We start from the raw sequence: 20,000 nt of genomic DNA, 5'->3' as shown, positions 1-20,000 counted from the left end.
GCTGTAATGAGAAAAAGTACAGCTTTGGTAATGTTTGTCGAGTCCGAAGGTTCACGGCAGGCTTCACAGTCCCGTTAACACCTTATTGAACTTACTGACTGCCTGTGAAAATTGGCCCTAACTGACATAATTCCGGTTTATTCTGAACCTTCCTACATCCGAAAAAAAATTTGCTTGCTCCTTTGATTTTATATTTCATATTTTTATCACCCCAACGACAAAGAAAAATAAATTAGCTGGCAAAAACGAAAAGGAAACCTTTATTATGTTTTTTGAAAATCAGTACTGGAATTTTACAGCAATGAACACATTTTCTCAGATCTATAATTATCTCTCCCAACCAGGCTATGTTTTTTATCTTTATATTTGTCATTTGTATACTTGTCTAATTATTTACTTGCATATTTGTTAGTATCAGAAGACAATACATTAGTTGTATATGTCAACAAAAATTTTATTACCCAATATTGGGCCTTTTGATTGGCGACTAGTTGGGCAGGAGAGGAATGTAGCTTTAATCCCCAACCTTTTCATAATTTCCAAAAGCTCTTGTTGGCACAAGAAAAACCACTCTTGGTTTTTTATGAGTTTTGAAAAGGCCTAAAATGGACCCTTTTCGAAATAGCATTTAAATTTAGTCTTCGTTTGAAGCATTTCTGGGAACGGAGATATGAAACAACTGCTGAAGAAATAAGAGAAATTCAAAATTACGTTTCAAGTTTTCACCGAGAGAAATGATGGAGGACCTAATGATATTTCGATTTTAGGTTTTCGTTTATGATAAGGAATAAATGAGAATTACAAGAGAAGCATCAATCCCGCTAATGGGAAAGATATGATTTTCATATATTTTTATTCAGATTCTATGTTTATATATATATATATATATATATATATATATATATATATATATATATATATATATATATATATATATATATATATATATGTTATATATATGAATGTCAATTATTGTCATACCACAGTATAATATGAAGATGAAAGGCCCATAAAACACTATTTGAACGTTGCAACATAAATAGCAAATAGCTTCCTTCTGTGTCCCTGTTCATGTATGGGCTACAGAAGGAATATAACTCTTATAAATATATGGTTGAAAAATTCTTGACAGTGTTTTTATATATACTTTTTATCTTCATATATATATATATATATATATATATATATATATATATATATATATATATATATATATATATATATATATATATATATATATATATATATATATATATATATATATATATATATATATATATATATATATATATATATATATATATATATATATATATATATATATATATGTGTGTGTGTGTGTGTGTGTGTGTGTACAAATGATGTTATTATTGTATTATAAAAATTCTTGTGTGTGTGCATTTCTTTGGTTCTTTATGAGAAAAAAAAATTATCTGCACAAAAGACATCTGCTACAGAAACTTATCGTTAAAATATTGAAAATAGTTCATATAAATATTAATAATCGAGGAAAGACCATACTAATTTTTTTAAGTACGTTTAACAAAGCCTTAGTTTCTCTCTCTCTCTCTCTCTCTCTCTCTCTCTCTCTCTCTCTCTCTCTCTCTCTCTCTCGTGGAAGACAATATAAGCAGAGTTCAAGGCAAATAAAATCGTCCCAAATAATTTTGACAACAAAATGAGGCAATTAGAAAGGACAATCTTATTTAAAGAGAAGGAAATTCTATTTCGAGCACTAGCCCAAATTCCTACTCTTATATTCTGCAGATGTAAACCTTTTAACTTTCCTTTATCATTCCTAAATATGAAAAATATTAAATGAACAAATACGTTTTGTTATCTTGGTAAAGTAATTATGGATATGTATGTCACTCAAATGTTTCTTTTTCTTTTATGCTATTTGTAAGCTAATTTTCCTGTCTTTTTTGAAAGATTTTCGTTCATGTTTCAGTGCTCTTTCTTTCTTTAATCTCCTCAGAATAAGGCAGATTATTCCTTTATCATAACAAATTTTACTAAAATAAGTCAGCATGATATTAAATGCTGAATCTATAACACTTGAAACTAAGAAATAAATTTCAACTAACAGAAATGCTAATAGATAATTTGGAAATTGTTGTATTGTAAAGCAAAACACACTTTTATTTACCCATCTGGACATAAAAAGAGCAATATATGTCTGAAATGTCAACAAGACAGATTAAGATCAGAACGTAGAATATTCTTTCACTCAAAACAATATCTGCCAAATTAATTTTGCATATTTTCTCTCATTAGATTATCATGCCAACAACAAAGCAAAATTAGTAGGAGTGATAGTGATAGAAACAAATAAATAAAAACTGGAAGAAATGTCTAACGAATTTTCTTGTTCTTCAAAGATAATGTTATTGTAACAAACAAACACACAAGTGGAATTAAATACATGGGGAAAATTCTGCTAACCACAGTGGAAAAGGTTGATCACAGGATAGTAATGGCAATAACGTAAAAGTCCTCTATTCGTTCCAACAAATAACAAGTAGAACTGCACTGAAGTTTCTTTGGCGCAATCGCGTTTTTCCGTACAGCATATAATGTTGTATGAAACTCTCAGTCACGGCCCATGACAGTCTCAGCGCGGCCCATGAAACTTTCAGCCATGTCCCGGTGGTGTCCTGTATTGTTGGAAACTATAGCATTGCCAGACGCACGATCATGGCTAACTTTAACCTAAAATAAAAGAAAAACTACTGAGGCTAGAGGGCTGCAATTTGGTATGTTTGATGATTGGAGGGTGAATGATCAACATACCAATTTGCAGCCCTTTAGCCTCAGAGGTTTTTAAGATCTGAGGGCGGACACGAGAAAGTGTGGACGGACAAAAAGGCCATCTCCTCAAGTTTTCTTTACCAGAAAACTAAAAACTGTTATTATTATTATTATTATTATTATTATTATTATTATTATTATTATTATTATTCAGAAGATGAAACCTATTCACATGGAACAAACCTACAGGTACACTCCGGAAACCACATCTCCGACCCACCCCAGGTCGTGCTCGGAGTTTATGAGCGGGGCCTTTCTGGACGGCGGGCAACGCCAACTATCACGGATTGAAACACGCTGGAACACCGTTTGAACTGTTCGATTTTCCTTTGGGTGTTTTTTTTTTTTGATTTTGCTGCATATAATGCAAAGCAGTCATGGTATGATTATATAGACAACACTGTGCTCAGTTCTACAACCTCTATAATATCGAAACGAATAATAAATGCCGAAACTGCCGGTTTGTGGTTAGGAAAGGGTGGGGGAGGGAAGGGTAGAATTGATCGCGCGTGGGCTTGTGTGGGTATGTGTGTGTGTGTCTCTCTCCCCCCCTCTCTCTCTCTCTCTCTCTCTCTCTCTCTTCCCTTATTCCTCGCTCGCTCTCTCTATCTCATCAATACCATCATCACCATCATCATTATCATCATCATCATCATCATCATCATCTTTCTCTAAATGGCCAAAATATACATAACACTCATAAAATATAAGGGAAGAGAGAGAGAGAGAGAGAGAGAGAGAGAGAGAGAGAGAGAGAGAGAGAGGCAGAATGGCGCGTCGACAAAGCACACTACCTTTTTAGCAGACGTTTAAACCAATGCACAAGTCCTGCTCCTACTCATTACGTTAGCTTGGTCGGCGCTGTGATTCGTCCACTTGTGTGACGCTGCTTCAGACTGTCATTTCCACACACACACACAGAATCTTAACCTCCCACCCTTTCTTAACCACAACCTGGCAGTTTGGGCATTTTTCATTCGTTTCTGGTATTATACAGGTTGTAGAATTCAACACAGTGTTGTCTATATAATCATATCATGACTGCTTTGCATTATATGCAGCAAAATCATAAAAAAAACACAAATAAATAAAGATAAAACACCCAAAGGAACATCCAAAAGAGTTCAAACGGTGTTCCTGTGTGTTTCAGTCACTGGTAGTTGGCGTTGCCCGCCGTCCAGAAAGGCCCCGCTCATAAACTCGGAGCGCGACCTAGGTGGGTCGGAGATTGCGGTTTCCGAGTGTACCACTGACTTGCAATTCATGCTTCCAAAGAATGTGGTGTTCATTAGGAATAAGTAAGAGGAGGTAAGGGGAAACACAAAAGGAAGAGACCTCAGTTATCAAAAATTGAAGAAACAAATTCATAAGTTAATAAACAGATAAAAATGCATTAAAATCAAGAAAAATAGTATTAGGGTAGTAATGAATTGTATCGTCTCTTGAACCTCTGTAGTTCCAATTGTACGACATCCTCTTGGAGGCTGTTCCACAGTCCACCGATGTGAGGAATAAAGTACCTCTGGAAATGAGAAGTTCGACAGCAAGGCACATTTACTGCATATTGGTGCTGCTGTTCAGCGAATCTGGTTGCTCTCGGCAGGTAAAGGGGATCAGGGATCAGTTGTAAATGTGAAAGATTTCTGTTGAAACCCAACTTATGAAAAAGTGACGACAAGAGGCCATCTGTCAATGGTCCAAGTCATAAATGTTACTATTAGGAAACAGAAACCTGCCACCACGAACCACTCTATCTACAAGAGATAAATCTCTGGTAGAAGCAGACATCCACACCAGAGAACAGTATTCTAGTAAAAGAAACACAAATGACCTAAAACAGGTTGCATTAATTGTATCACTGTATAAATATATGAGGCTTTACTGACAATACCTAACTTTGGCGCGGCATTCGCTGAAAGCTTCAGACTCTTTCAGCAAAGTTCCATCCACCTGAAGGGGAGGACGAGGTGGGAAATCTGCACGAGATCAGCTAATCAATAATGTTTTCGTTTACTGGAGTTCATACCCCACTGACTACACCATTCACTGATCCAGTCCATGCCCCAACTGAGGCTGAGGGCCGCTTCATTACTACACCCACCAAGTGTTGCATCATCAGAGTACTGAACAATCTTGTTTTCCAGGCCAACAACCCTATCACTTGTATCCACTAAAAATAACAGTGGACCAAGAACACTTCCCTGTGGAACTCCAGACAAAATAGGTCTTGGTTCAATGAAGATCCCGCCCACAGTAACTCGCTGCTGCCTACCTGTAAGGAAATCTTGAAGAAATCTGAAATCATATCCACCCACTCCAAGACTCTGTAGTTTATAAATAAGTGCCTTGTTATTTACTAAATCGAATGCAGCACTAAAATCTATTTGAATTGCTCTGCACTCAAAACCCTTATCAAGGTTCCCTAGCAAATGGCATGTCAAGTCTAAAAGAACATCACAGGTACCTAACTGCTTCCTATATGAATATTGACTATCAGCTTACAATCCTTTAGATTCCACATACTTATATAGTGGCTTAAAAATAAGTTTTTTAGCAACTTTGGAGAGCACAGTGAGAATAAAGGTTAGCCCGTAGTTACTGCAGTCTGCAGATATGCATCACTTTGGTACAGGCACTGTATTACTAAGCTTGCGTATCCATCGTCCACAAAGATACTACGTCAACATAAAAATCTATAAAATCTACTACCCTTGGGAGACAACACATTAGATTTTTTTTTAACAAAGGGAAGGAAAAGCGTCAGGATCATCTCCATCCCAGCTATCAAGTTTATCCAGATTTTTGTTAACATCCCTGGAGTAAAATGCAAATTTTTGTAAGTATCAGGGAGAGGGACATCCTCAGCTGATTGCTTAGTGTGAAAGGCTCGATGAAGCAATTCAGCCTTTTCTCTAGGGCCAGTAACCAAACTACATTCATCTGTTCCTAGTGGTGGAATGGAAGACGAGCCTGACTCAAAGATAGATGATGCCAATTTGGTCCACCGCAGATGAGGCTGAGAAATTCCTAGACACAAGCCAGCAGAAAAAAGAAAAGAGCCTCTCGTTTGCCCGCTGGATTGAACCCCAACAATCGTGAATCACCTCGCCTGAAACCTGAGAAGAGATGTCACATTGTGATTTACAATTTGAACTCATTGGTGAAGCTAAACGCCATAGTAGAGGGAGACAAGTTTCTCACGGGCTCCGACCCTCTTATCTTCCACGGTCTCTCATGCAAAATTAAACATAATGTGGCTTACAGGATTACTTGCCTATTTCGTTACCTCGATATTCTTAAAGGCGAGAATTATGGTCCTAACATAAAAGTCTCAAAATATAAACTAATCCGGAACCATATCCCTGAAGGATACTTACTGGCATCCCATGCAGGGGTATAGGCTCAGGCTCACCTTCTACCACAAGAGCCAGCCAACCTCCATCCACCCAAATGATCAACTCACTCATTTCTCAATTTCGTGAGTAGCCACGGGTACATTTGATATAATTTCATGGAATATTTTTGGCATCAAGTGAAGCATTTCTTTCCCCAAACATGTTCTGCAAAGATTTCAAAGGCATAATTGCATCACAAGAAACGCTCCTTTGGCCACATGACCTTGTCATCTGCAATTCAGTGCATGAAGACTTCAGCTGCTTTCTCAACCTCATCAATGCAAGTTATAGATCACATCATAGCTGGTCACCTTTCTTTCCTGTGGCACAAATCTTTAGACAGTATAGTGAATGTGATGACCTATAGGAGTAATAGATTTCTGGGTCTTCAAGTGACTGTAGGGGACCCTAAGATCCTAATCATTAATTTTATATACCCTGGGAAAATGATCATGATCCTAGGCATGATCCTAGGCGAGTTACGCAGCATTATTCACGATACCACTGCTGATCATATTAGTATAATTAGGAACTTTAATTTTCATCCCACAAAACAATTTTATAACAAACTTACCCTAAATTAGTGATATTATGCTCCCCCGCCCCCTCTTCCTATACCTGTGTACAAAATAGAATGGATACAATTACAACCTTCTGGCTGGACCACTGCGTCAAGTCTCCGCACCTTTGTGAATCAATTGTGACCTGCAACATTCTCTACGATCTTGCAACAGCCTACAATCACATCCCCTTACAGGTGTCATTCAATACCCCATCACTCCCTACTGTGAAACATAACTGGTCGCCTACCTGCTGCTGACCGGGACTTTAAAAACCACCAGAAAACCAGATTCTTTAGGGTGACCAAAGAAAATAGGTCTGATCAATAATTCAGCTGGCAGACACTTTACTTTGCACTAGCCCAAAATGTAGAAATGACCGCCAGAGAAGAGATCTTAAAGAATTCTATTTAAATATAATATCTGCTATGCTTGCCTCTGGCAGGGATACCTTTAGATTTCGTCAAGGCAACACTCGTAACATACCTGACTGGAATGACTTGGTTAAAGGTCTGTATGTACACTCACGAGAAATGTTTTTACTGCCAAAGCAAAATGGTAGCCCGAGGGAAGGACACTGCATTGCTAATGAGACAGGCAAGAGCGCAGTTCAAGCTCGCCTTTAAGCACTGCAGATTGAATGAAAAGCAACTAAAAGCAGATGCAATGCCTAGAAAATTAGAATCTGGCGATTACCCTCGTCTTTGGAATAGCATTCAATACCTATATCCCAAAATTAAGAAGCTATCACAGCGAGTAGTAGAAGCCGTCGGCGACGAGCTATGTGGGGTGATCGCTGCATTGCTATCCTAAACTGTAAAAATGATCAAGACTTGCGAAGGGTAGTAGATAACCCTCTTACTGATAACATTCCGTTTCATTTCGCTGATTGTATTATGCAAGGTAACATCAGCAATGCCAAAACAATACCTGATAATAAATCGCCTCACTGCAATGGTCTTCCTGCAGAAACTTTCGAATTCTGCCACTCGATAATTCAATGCATGCATAATTCACCAGTTTCTCCCAGACTCCCCACTCTTCGTTCACTTAATACCATTAATAAAAAGTAAGCTACAGGGTGCAACTGACCCTGGCAATTATTCCCCAATTGTAGTTACTACAATTGCATCAAAGATACTAGAGTCAGTTCTTCTAGTGAGACTTTTCCCCTTTCTACACACACTGACAACCAGTTGGGATTTAAAGGAAACCACTCAACTGACAACTGCATCTCCATCCTGAAAGAATTGCTGAACTATTACCTATCATCAGCCTCTCCTGTTTTCCTGTGTTTTGTAGATGCGAGAAAAGCGTTTGACAAAGTAAACTAACTGAAGCTCTTCCTGAAGCTGCACAAAAGAGGCACGTCTCTATATTTAATTGGCATTTTATATTGCTGGTTCTCACAACTTCGGCTCCCTAAATAGGCTGCGGCAATGGGATATTCTCTCTCCATTCCTGTTTAATACATACACAGATGCCCTGAATGTCAAACTGAACTCACTTCCAGTCGGATGCTCTGTCAACAAAACAACAATAAACATTTTCTGTTACGCCGACGATATGGTTCTGATTTCCCAATTGGTGCAAGGTCTCCAGTGACTAATCAACACTTACCACAGGTATGCAGAGGAATTTTATATCCTATTCAACGAAACCAAGACCCAGTGCATGTCGCTGTTCCCGAGATCGCTTAAGCACACTGCAGAACCACAAATTTTCCTCAGAAATAATCATCTGGAATTCGTGCATGAATTTCCGTATTTGGGCCACGTCATCACGGACGACCTAAAAGATATGGCAGACATAGAACTGAGGCGTCGTAAACTATGTGCAACTGGCAACATGACTGCAAAAAGATTTGCCTTTTGTCACCGAGACAAGAAATTGCTGCTCTTCCGCTCGTACTGTACCCGAGAGCCATGAGCTGTATCATCACTGTACACAATGACATTCTGGGACGCCTCACCAACACACCCTGCTACCACTCTGCCGCTCGGATGTTCATAGAAAACCGCCTGGATAATTTAAAAATCATTGTTAGGCGAGCAATGTCCGGTCTAATCAACCGACTGAGAAAAAGCACCAGTTCGCTTGTAAGATGCATCCTAAGCAGTGTGGAAAGAAAAAGATCTAAAATGTGGGAAAGATGGGATAATGAGGTTTCTTTTCCTTAAATGGATTTATCTTCCTTCACAACGGGTGGCCTGAGTTGCTGTGTATACTTATTCTCTACTTTTGCTATTTATTAAAATGTCATCTGCAGAATCTCTTATTATTATTATTATTATTATTATTATTATTATTATTATTATTATTATTATTATTGTTATTATTGTTGTTGCTATTGTTGTTGTTTTCATTGTATTATTATGTTTATGATGATCATGATTACTATCATTATTATTATTTGCGTTTTTCACTTTTCGTATTTAGCCCTCTGGACCTGACTTCAGTAACCACCTAAGGTATCTAGTTGGAAATTAATTGTATGCAGTCTGTTTTTATTTGTTATAATTTTTAATATTCTTACTATTATTCTCAGTTAGTCTGTCATTACCATTACTATAATTACTATTTTTACTACTACTTCAGCGAATGTGTGGATATTGGCAATTATCATTTTTATCATTTTATCTCGTGTATCTAGATTGTGCGTATTGTATTTTGTCTCAACTTTATATACTCCATGTATATGGCCCTGGGCTGAAGCAAAGAGAATTATTATTATTATTATTATTATTATTATTATTATTATTATTATTATTATTATTATTATTATTATTATTATTATTATTATTATGAAATATTTTGCCCATTTAGTAAAAATGTTGGTTTATAATGCTTCCCTCTATCTTATTCCTTTTTAATCAAAGAACATTTTCGGAGATATACCAGCACAACTGTAGGCGCGGGATCTACAATGCTGAAAAAATGGGAGATAAATTTCAATGCTCAGACACGCGACTACATCTCTTGGAAAGTTTGTGGCATAGGGCAAGATAAAATTAATGCTGTCCATGTCTCCGAAATGTTCTTGTAGAATAGATTAAGGTAAGAACCAAGAATATTCTTTAACTGAAAAGTGTATCTGCGAAATTTATCCTCATGTTTCATCTCATTAGATGTAACAAACCAACAACGAAGGAAGAGGAAGGGAGGAAAACAGATTACAGATAAATGAAGAATTATGATAATATCTATACCATCATTATCTGAACCTTCTGAAAACTAATACATCTAAAATTGGAAGAAATGTCTGACAACATCTCGAGCTTCTGTAAAATAATGTTATGGTAACAAACAAACACACAAGTAAAATTAAATATATAAGAAAAACCGCCTGACTATAGCAGAAAAGACTAATCACAAGAATGTAATACCAGTGACGGACATCAAACTTCTATTTATCCGTTAAAAACTTTGGATGTTTCTAGGTAGTGACCCCAAGCAAAGTTCGGGGGTCGTTATCTAGGACTAATATTTCTTTGGGGTCATTAACTTCATGATATTTACAGTCTTTTGTTAATGTTTTTATGGTCATCCCGAACGGGCTTATACTAAACACGCCGCAAATGTGGATACATACCGACGTGTTAAAAAACCCATGTGGGTCACTATCTAGTGAAAATCCACAGCTTTTTTTTACTTTGTTTAATACTAATTTACCCATGCAGTCTGCAATTCGCGATATATAAATAAGTGTCGAGACGAAGAGGCTAGTCCCAGTAGTCGTTACGCACAGTCCCGAGACTTGGATGAGGGTAGGTTCATTCTACCTACATATACAGAGGGCAGTAGTGAGAGTCTGATTAGGCCCATGCGCCCTTTCACCATATGTCAGAATGTCATCCCCACCCCCAACCCCCTTCATTCCAAAACTGTCTGCCTCAGAAGGTTTATTCCAAATAATATGCAATAAAAATACTAACACAAACTCAAAAAGCTAGTTGGAGAGCAATCCCAACATGACCTGTCAGTGGTGCGGACTGATGAACACTGCGTTTTGTGTGTGCCTAGAGCCAGTTTGAGGCCACATCCTCCCCCCCCCCACCCCTGCCCCTAGTTGAGAACCACTAGACTAGACGACTGGCGGCGACAAGTCGAAAGAGGATATAATTCCAAGTAGACTATTGTCATTACAAGCAATATCTGATTCCCAATCCTCATTGCGTTTTATCAGGCAGCTTTCATGCCGACGACTAAATTCAAAGAGTGGGATTTTACAGAAAAAAAAAAAGCTCCTTGATATCAATATCCATTACCTTTTTCAAGACAAATATGAAAAAAGAAGGAAAAGAGGAAGAGGAAGAGGAAAGGAGAAGGAGGATTGGAGGAGGAGGAGGAGTTGAAGAATGAAAGATACAGAGGGATAATATATTTCCCTGTCACTCTTCTAGTCTCAGGAAAAATAAACCACCATTTTTCCTTCGAATATGTCTCAGTTTTAATACTTGTATTCAACAATACATGTCTGAAGAAAAGGAAATGAATTCTAGTCCCTGAAGCCATGAAGAAATATGAATGTGTTGTTCCTTCGCAATAAATAGTCAGCATTATAAAACAACTGGAATCTTTGTAACGAAAAGTGCATAAAATTCTTGAGTTCATGTTATTTCTTATCGTGTTATCATTGTAATTTTCTTGACTGTCTATTATGCTACAATATAATTCTGGCTCCCAAGAAAAATATGTAAATTTAAAAGGTTTTTAATTTATCCACATTCACCACCGGCAAAGTCTCATAAATTGCAATATTTCTTTAGAGAGAGAGAGAGAGAGAGAGAGAGAGAGAGAGAGAGAGAGAGAGAGAGAGAGAGAGAGAGAGAGAACAAATTATGATTACAAATTCCAGTGTATTTCCTTATTTTAACAACTAATATAATGTAAAACAACCCTCATAGCTAAATGGGAACAAAGATTTATTTTTTTATTCTAGTTTACAAAAGTAATGAAGTTGAAAATGAATTACCTAAAGCAACGTGGAAACCACTATATGGCTTTTAAGATGATGAATCAAGAAACCTTATTCGCTCCTTCATTATTTGAAAATACGAAAATCATTGATTTAAAAATATTTTCTTTTATCTGATGTTACCGAATTCGGAATTACTCATCTAAATTGCTGTGTCATCAGGATTGATAAAGAACATCTATGTAGATGGATGAGTGGGATATAAATATAGAAAATCGCAAATCTAAAGGAATCTTTTAAAAGAGGAAAAATATTAAATGATGTGAAAATTATGGCTACTGCATAACAAGAGGATTCTAAGAAAACATCTATTAATAGAAAGAAAGTATAATTCGAACATTGTGTCTTAAAAGCAGGTGAAAACCATTTATGAAGATGTAAATGGTTCCAAAACAAGTAAACAAAATGCTCAAAATAATTTTTGTATGTCCAGTTAGGAAACAAGTATAATTCGAACACTATAAAAAAAACACACACAATAAGATGAACGAAACATATATTTTCAGTACATAAAAAACGTCGATAAGTAAATATGCTGCAAAATGGCTAAGACGATGAAATGTGTTGGCTTTTACAATGTTTTCTTATGTTAGTTCGCGCAGAAACTGTTCCTTCTTCGTGGTTACCAGAGTATTACGGAAATACAAAAGACACTTTGGGAAGATAATACGATAACGAAATCCATCGTAAAAAGGTCAATACTTTTATTGAACCTGTCCCCGACAAATTCGCTTTAAATTCGGAATTGTATAACCCTTGGCCTTTTCTGTTCTCTCGAAGAAGTTATTTCAGAAATATATGTCCTCCTCCCGAAAGCCTTTTCCCATGTTTATTTTTACTCCGTTTATAGCCGTTTCTCATCATCCTTGGATAACATCAGGTTATACCGTATCACATTTGTGTTTACTTTTCCAATATTAATCTGAAAATTTCGTAATCTTTTAAAGATTTCTTTATTTCATATATATATATATATATATATATATATATATATATATATATATATATATATATATATATATATATATATATATATATATATATATATATATATATGTGTGTGTGTGTGTGTGTGTGTGTGTGTGTGTGTGTGTGTGTATATATATATATATATATATATATATATATATATATATATATATATATATATATATATATATATATATATATATATATATATATATATATATATATAATTTTTGTCGCTTATTGATATTAAGCTAAAAAATGTCGTTTGATATCTTCTGAACTTCGGAATAAACACCGAGGGGGACTTTATAACAGATAAGCGTCGATCCGTCACCAGGTGGACTCGAGCCCCCGAATGGCTGAAGAACGACGACTTTTCAGCGACACTACCACTGGGATGTCAAGAGAGGTGATAAGTTGATGATGAATCTTTCGTGCATATGCCTGTCTATTTCATATTTTGTACTTAGAGTAGATGTCAACCCTTTTCCACCATGATTCTTCCAAAGAGGGAACAGCAGCTGAATGGTGGAGGGACTGATCCATGTTTGGTAGGTCAGTGCATCTCTCAGTGCTAACTGCTGATCATTCGAGATCGCTGTATATAGGTACCAGTTTTTAACGAGAAGAAAAATCTGTTTATTTCTTATTGAACTGAGCCTGTAATTTTTGGAACCACCATAAGAAATATGCATGATGCCAGGGATACTGAAACTTGCAGGACATAATTTCAAAGTAATTTTCATAATTTCTCCCTTTTTATAATTGTTGAAAAGAATATCATTCATGCTTGTCAGCGCTCCTTGTTCATTTCCCTCTGGCCAGGCAGTGCAATGGAATCACTCATGAACTAAAGAACCAGTTTTCTATTTTCAAACCTGATATGGATAAGTTCCTCAAAATCCAATCTTTGTTGAACCAAACAATCAATATGTGCATGGTTGCCAGGAAATCGTTCTGGATCGCTGCAAGGGGCAGCTTGGAGGATGAGAGAAAGAGAGTGATAAGAAACACCAGCGTGAGCGCTCATTGCTCCGACAAAATATATAACATCAAAACGGGAGGGACTCGTCGAAGTAATCTTTGCCTCAGTCTAAAGCTGCATGCTATTAAAAGGTTAAGGCTAGATTGGGAAATCCTCAACCCACTGTGGTGAAAACACTTGTAAGATACGATTCAGACAGCATTCATGATAGTTTCTGATGTCAGTTCTATGCTCGGTTCTTTTACTTTTCCTGATCTTTGCAACCATCCTTAATTGTTGTTTCTTTACTTTCATCCTTTATTGTTTCTTATACGAGCTTGATCTGGTGGGGAAACGGTAGTGGGTTGCCTTTGCCACTGGCCTCTGAGATAAAAAAAAAGTGTTTGGAGATGAGAACTTCCTTCGAAGATGATCAGTCTATTCACCAAAAGCTACATTCCTTTCTCTCCTTAAATCTAATCACTTCTTACTGGTCAAGGAACAGATTTTGGTAAAAATATTGTAAAACTCCTGACAAACCTACGAAGTCAAACAGATAAACATAGAAACTTATAAAGATGAAAGCATATTAAAAAATTTGATAGTAAACAAACACATCTGCAGTTCTCTGAAAAATGTTGTAGAATATTCATAGGTCCCCAGAATCCGTTCCCCTCAAGGAATAAACCTCTCCTCTGAACCCTTAATGAAAGATCCTCCTGATAGCTTAGTTAATCGGACATGGCTCCGCACTTTACGGAAACTCCAAACAGACAAAAAACGGTCCCATTTGGCAGAGTGGATTGCCAGAAATAACATCCAGAACGTCGACTTCATTAAAAGCATTCCTGGAATTGGAGATGGGACTATCGTATTGTACAAAGCGAAGGGAACACTACACATTAAGCTTTTATGCAAATGGCTGTCGAGGACTGATTAATAATGGGTTTCTCTGTAACAAAATATCGGATAAACATTTGTCGAGAAGGAATTGAACGACCAATCATGAATTGAGGTGGAAGAGAAATATTGATGCTAGTAGTCTTCTGTCTAACTGTTTGAAATTCGTGCAGAACTTCAAGAGAGAATATGATGTAGTTTGAAAGTACAGGTGCCAAACGGCGAGAGACTAGAAAGACGCTACACCCAATACGTATAGCCATAAAAATGAAAGTCAGTGAAATAAAGATGATTTGAATATATACCACTGAAAATTCCCAGTTAATTATATATTATCACTGCACCAAGAAAAGTAAATGAATGAAAATAATACAAATTTCTTTTTCATCAAATCGGCAGCCACTGCTGTATTGCCTTCCGTACTTAGTCTAGGCTCCATGTTACGAAATACCACAATACAAGATATCAAACGTTGTACAGACACAAAGAAAATGTAATAAGATGTGCAAATACGTATATCAAGTTTTAGCATATTTACGGGATTAGATACTATATGCATATACGCTACTATATTTAAAAAAAATAAATATCTCTCTTATATTTGGCGTATTCACATCCTCGGTTATATAACATCATCGCCAATTTAACACAAAGGTCGATTTAAAATTAACAAGGAAAGCAATGATTTTTAATTATATTTAGCATCGTATTATGAACCTTCATAAAATCGTAAGAGCAGAGAGAAAAATCTAGAATAAGACAAAGAGGTCTTTATTGAAAAGATACAAGACTTTACCTTCTTGTTATTTTTTCACACAGTAACTAAATCAACCGCTTCCCACTCATTCTCGGGAATCGGAAATCAAACATCGTCAGTGGTAATTTATCCTCAATGATACATGAAGAAAAGCAGGCCCGTTCGAACACAGCAATCCTCCGTTGGGGGTAAGCCATGCGTCGCCTCTCATAAAGAATTTGTTTCTCCATATCCTTTTTACAAGTCCCGAGACTCATCTCTGGCATAAGTTTCAGAAAAAGCCTACTAACAAAAAACAGACATTCCACAAACATAACTTGATTGTCTGAGTCAATGAATAAACAGGGTTTTATCATGAAGAACGAGATTTGAGATACTGACTTTTACGGAAAATCTCGTTGTTGTTTTAATCCTTGTTTATTTTAGAAGGGAGTAATGGAGGAAGTGGGAAAGGTTGCAGAAAAAAGAGGGTGCACGTTGGAGAAGGACATGAAGGAAGAGGAGAGACGGCGCCAGGTGGAGGCGAACGAGGAGAGAAGGAGGAGGAAGAGGAGGAACGGAAGAGGAAGAGAAAGAATCCATTTCCTTTCCATTTTCCTGGTCTAAGTACGAAGCTTTCATTCAACTGTGTCACAGCGGACATTGTTTTTTCTTGCTGTTATCGAAACTGAAACAAGTACGAAAGTTTCATTAAAGTGAGATAACAAACAAAGACAAATGGACTCAGTGACACATCCTCGTCTTGGGCAAATCGCATGAATATCACTCTACGCCTTTCATGGTGTCTGATCCGAGGATTTACAGCCTTCCAATTTCCAGACTTAAAATAAACGACAATGAACCGAGAATCCTGCCTTCCGGAATTCCTTCACGTTACTCATTGCTAAATTATGAGTTCAATCCATCTTCATCGATCTGTCAATAGAGAAGCTAAGGAATTTATTTCTGTGACTTTCCCAAAGAGCTTGTCTTTCACTTTCATCTCTGTTGCAGGCACAAGTATTGGCATCAAGCCCATTGCTTTAGGCGTAACAGGCCGAAAGCACTTCGCCACGAAACCTTATCTTATACTGTAAATATTTGAAAAGTCTGAAATGTTAATAAGTCTTTTAAAAGATGAATTACCTTTTATCCGAGTGGTAGTATTTTTAGTTTTGTCCGGAAAAAGGATGAATTTTATCCAATAATAATTAATATTTGAGACGACTGCGCTGTTTTCCGTTCACGTTATTGAAAACTTTACGATGGGAGTTTCTTCTAGTAAAATCAACAAGTGAATTATAAGAAAATATTCGAGTAGTGCAGCAAACACATGAAGTATCAGGGCAAAAAGTACCCAAACAACATGAAAACCAAATCATTACCTTGGAAAGTGGAACCAACTTTTTGCCATCGCCTTCACCTAATCCCTCCTCATCCTTCATCCCCCACGCCTTATCTCAGATTTCTGTACCTCTTTCTACTGGTACCGCCACCATCTATGCAACCCATCCTTTCCCAAAGCTTTAAAACTTCAGAACATGCCAGGAAGGCAGTGGAATTATTTGCAACTCTGAAAAAATGAAACTTGTACTTTGGTTATTTTTAGAACTCGTTAACAGAGAAACGGGAATGACCTTTACCCATGTAAAGGATTATGATTGACGATCTGGTCATCCTTCAAGCTACATAATTCCCTTTTGGGACTTCGACTCTATGACTCTCACAGAACAACATTATGAATGTCGATTACTGTTATTCCTTCTCTTGTTCAGTCGCTTAATGTCTAACGAACGAATCTTTCATCTGTCATTCATTTAAGCCTTATAACTTTATAACTTCAGATTTATTAATCCTCATACTTAAACTATATATATATATATATATATATATATATATATATATATATATATATATATATATATATATATATATATATATATATATATATATATATATGTATATGTGTGTGTGTGTGTGTGTGTGTGTGTGTGTGTGTGTGTGTGTGTGTATGTGTGTGTGTGTGTGTGTGTGCGTTTGTGTGTGCGTGTGTCTCTGTCTCTCTCTCTCTGGGAAAATAATAGTTTAAGGTGAACCCTTCAGGGTTGTCCTTTTCTGAGCTACCATCACTCCTCAAGGTTAAGAGACAGACAGACAGAGAGACAAAGAGACAGACGGATATACCGCCACTCGTAAAATGCAGATCCTTAAAACGGGAGGAAACTGCACGAATTATGCTCTTTAGATGTTAATCATCACAGTTTCTGAGGTCAATAATCATAAACAAAGGTTTTCTCGTCATACTTTTGCTTTTCCTAATATTGATTTGTTTTACTTAACTGTTTTTTTTTATTTATTCGCTTATTTGATCTGTTTATCAAATATTTTTACGGATTTGTTAGAAGGGGAATAGAAAAAAAGAAGAAAAAAAGAACCTTTGGAGACTGCAGACTTCCGCCAAGGCTGAAGAATTCCTCCTGCAAATCGTCCCTTTACCAAACCATAATTGATTTTTGTCGTTGACTGAGACTTTCACCACTGGTGAAATCCTGATAGAGACCCACACATAAATTTGAGTGGAATTTTGCTAAAGAAAAGACGAGCAAACAGACAAACCAATAAGCAAACTCATAACTGATAAACAGCAAACAAATAAAGCCAACAATATAATCTCTTTAGCAATGGTAATAGGAATTAGGAGGCCAGTAAGTTTGGTAAGAGGCCTAGTGTCGACCTATCGGAATAATCCACCAACCGAGACTACCCTTTGAAGCAGAATTCTAAAAATAAAACTGTTTTCCATTGCCACGCTCTTATTGAAAAGTAATATGTGTACTGTTGCCTGAAGGCCAAATTTAGAATATCCAACAGGCTACCTGAAAAAAACTATCATTACCAATGAAAGCTCTTCCTGAAAGCTTTAACAGAAAAAATGATTCTCTCGCAGAGTGGTTTTGCCAGAAATAACATGCAGAAGTTGTCCTCATTAAAAGTTGTCCTGAACAGAGCAACGTGAGAGGAAAGGGAATCCAGATTAAGCTTTTATGCAAATGACTAACTGGAAGTTTATCAATGATGGGTTCCTCTCTCTCTCTCTTTCTCTCTCTCTCTCTGAAAATAGAAGTGAAAAACGTAAAACTATAGAGAGCATTTGAGGACAGAAAGAGTGAATCATGAAAGGAATTAAGGATAATGATTAATACCGATTTAACACTACGATATCTAACAATTACTTCATTATACTAAGGAGGACATAAGGTCGTTCTTAAATTGTAAGGACCAAATAATGAGGGTTTGAGTGGGTAAAAAATTTCAACATAAAATGTAAATAATTCTTATTAGAAATTATGAACTTAAATAATAAAAAACGAGGTAGGAATACATATATCCCCTACGTCGTTGTTGAAGTAGCTATTAACTTTGCACAAGTATTTAAAAATGGTGAAGGCATATGAACCTACTTCATAATGGTAGGATCTTCATATTTGCTTATGTTTCCATACCACGAATTTGTACAATACATACTTCCAGTACCTGACAACGAGGAAAAGAAGAAATGAAAGATCACAAAGTGTACATCATATTTTTCATGGGTATTTGTTAGTAGTTGGTGCAATAATGAAACACACAAAATCTCTATTTTTCTTACATTTCCCACTTTGTTTAATTACATACAGCCAGACCAAGATGAAGTATAAAGAAAATTACAAACAATATTTAATATCATATTTCCGAGTTTCAGAAAACTCTAGTGATAAGAGGAAAGTTGTGTAAAATATATCTATTCATACGTATTTACTAGTTTTCAAGTTACTGTCGTACCAATCTATAAAAATATAAAAATGGTTAAAAATAACTTTCCAAATTCATTCTCGGTGATCGGAAATAAAAGTGGCATGTGGATAAGAAAACAGTAGGGGTTAGGACGCAGCAAACTTCATCTTATCGTGACCGCATTTCTCCCAAAATCTAATGACTTGTTGCCAATCACGAGGCCCACATGTGGCAATTCTTTCATATATGTTAGCACCGAATTTCTAAGTGATCCAGTTAACGAAGAACTAAACAAATCGATTTACTTCATAACCTTCACGGAATTAATCATAAAAATAATTTCCTCTTGAAAAGCGATATGAGATTACGGATTGCGGGGAATCCATTTGATTTCAAGTTCTGTGTTACTCATTCATAGGAAGGAGACGCGGAGGAAAGGACAAATTTTTGAGTAAAAAGGCGAGAAACGGGACGTGAAGGAGGTGAAGATGGTACTAGGGTTTGGAAAGGGTTATGGGGTGGGGAGGTGAGGGAGGAGGAACTGGGAGAGAAGAACGAAAGTTGAGAAAGAATCTATTTCTCTCACCTTTCCTGCCCCAAATAAGAAGCTTTTATACTGGGAACTTACCGAAAATGGAGAAGAAAATAGTTCTTAAATGCTATTTTTTTCTATATTTGTATTGCTGGACTTGAATTAGAGAGGAATAAGTAAAAAGAATAATATGGAAGGGAATATGAAATTTTCTTTTACACCAACATCTATCTTCATTATTCTCATTTTACATGAAAAAGGTCATCTTTTTCTCCATTTCCGTCTGAAAATGTCCGTCACTTTGTGTCAGTTATAATCTTAATAGTTTAAATTTAGATGAAGATTACTTCACTTGAAATGTAACTCTGACTGGGTTATTCA

The sequence above is a fragment of the Macrobrachium rosenbergii genome, chromosome 47, assembly GCF_040412425.1.
Source record: "Macrobrachium rosenbergii isolate ZJJX-2024 chromosome 47, ASM4041242v1, whole genome shotgun sequence".
Classification (NCBI taxonomy): Eukaryota; Metazoa; Arthropoda; class Malacostraca; order Decapoda; family Palaemonidae; genus Macrobrachium; species Macrobrachium rosenbergii.
The sequence above is the reverse complement of the archived record's forward strand: the minus strand, read 5'-3'. Positions refer to the sequence as shown.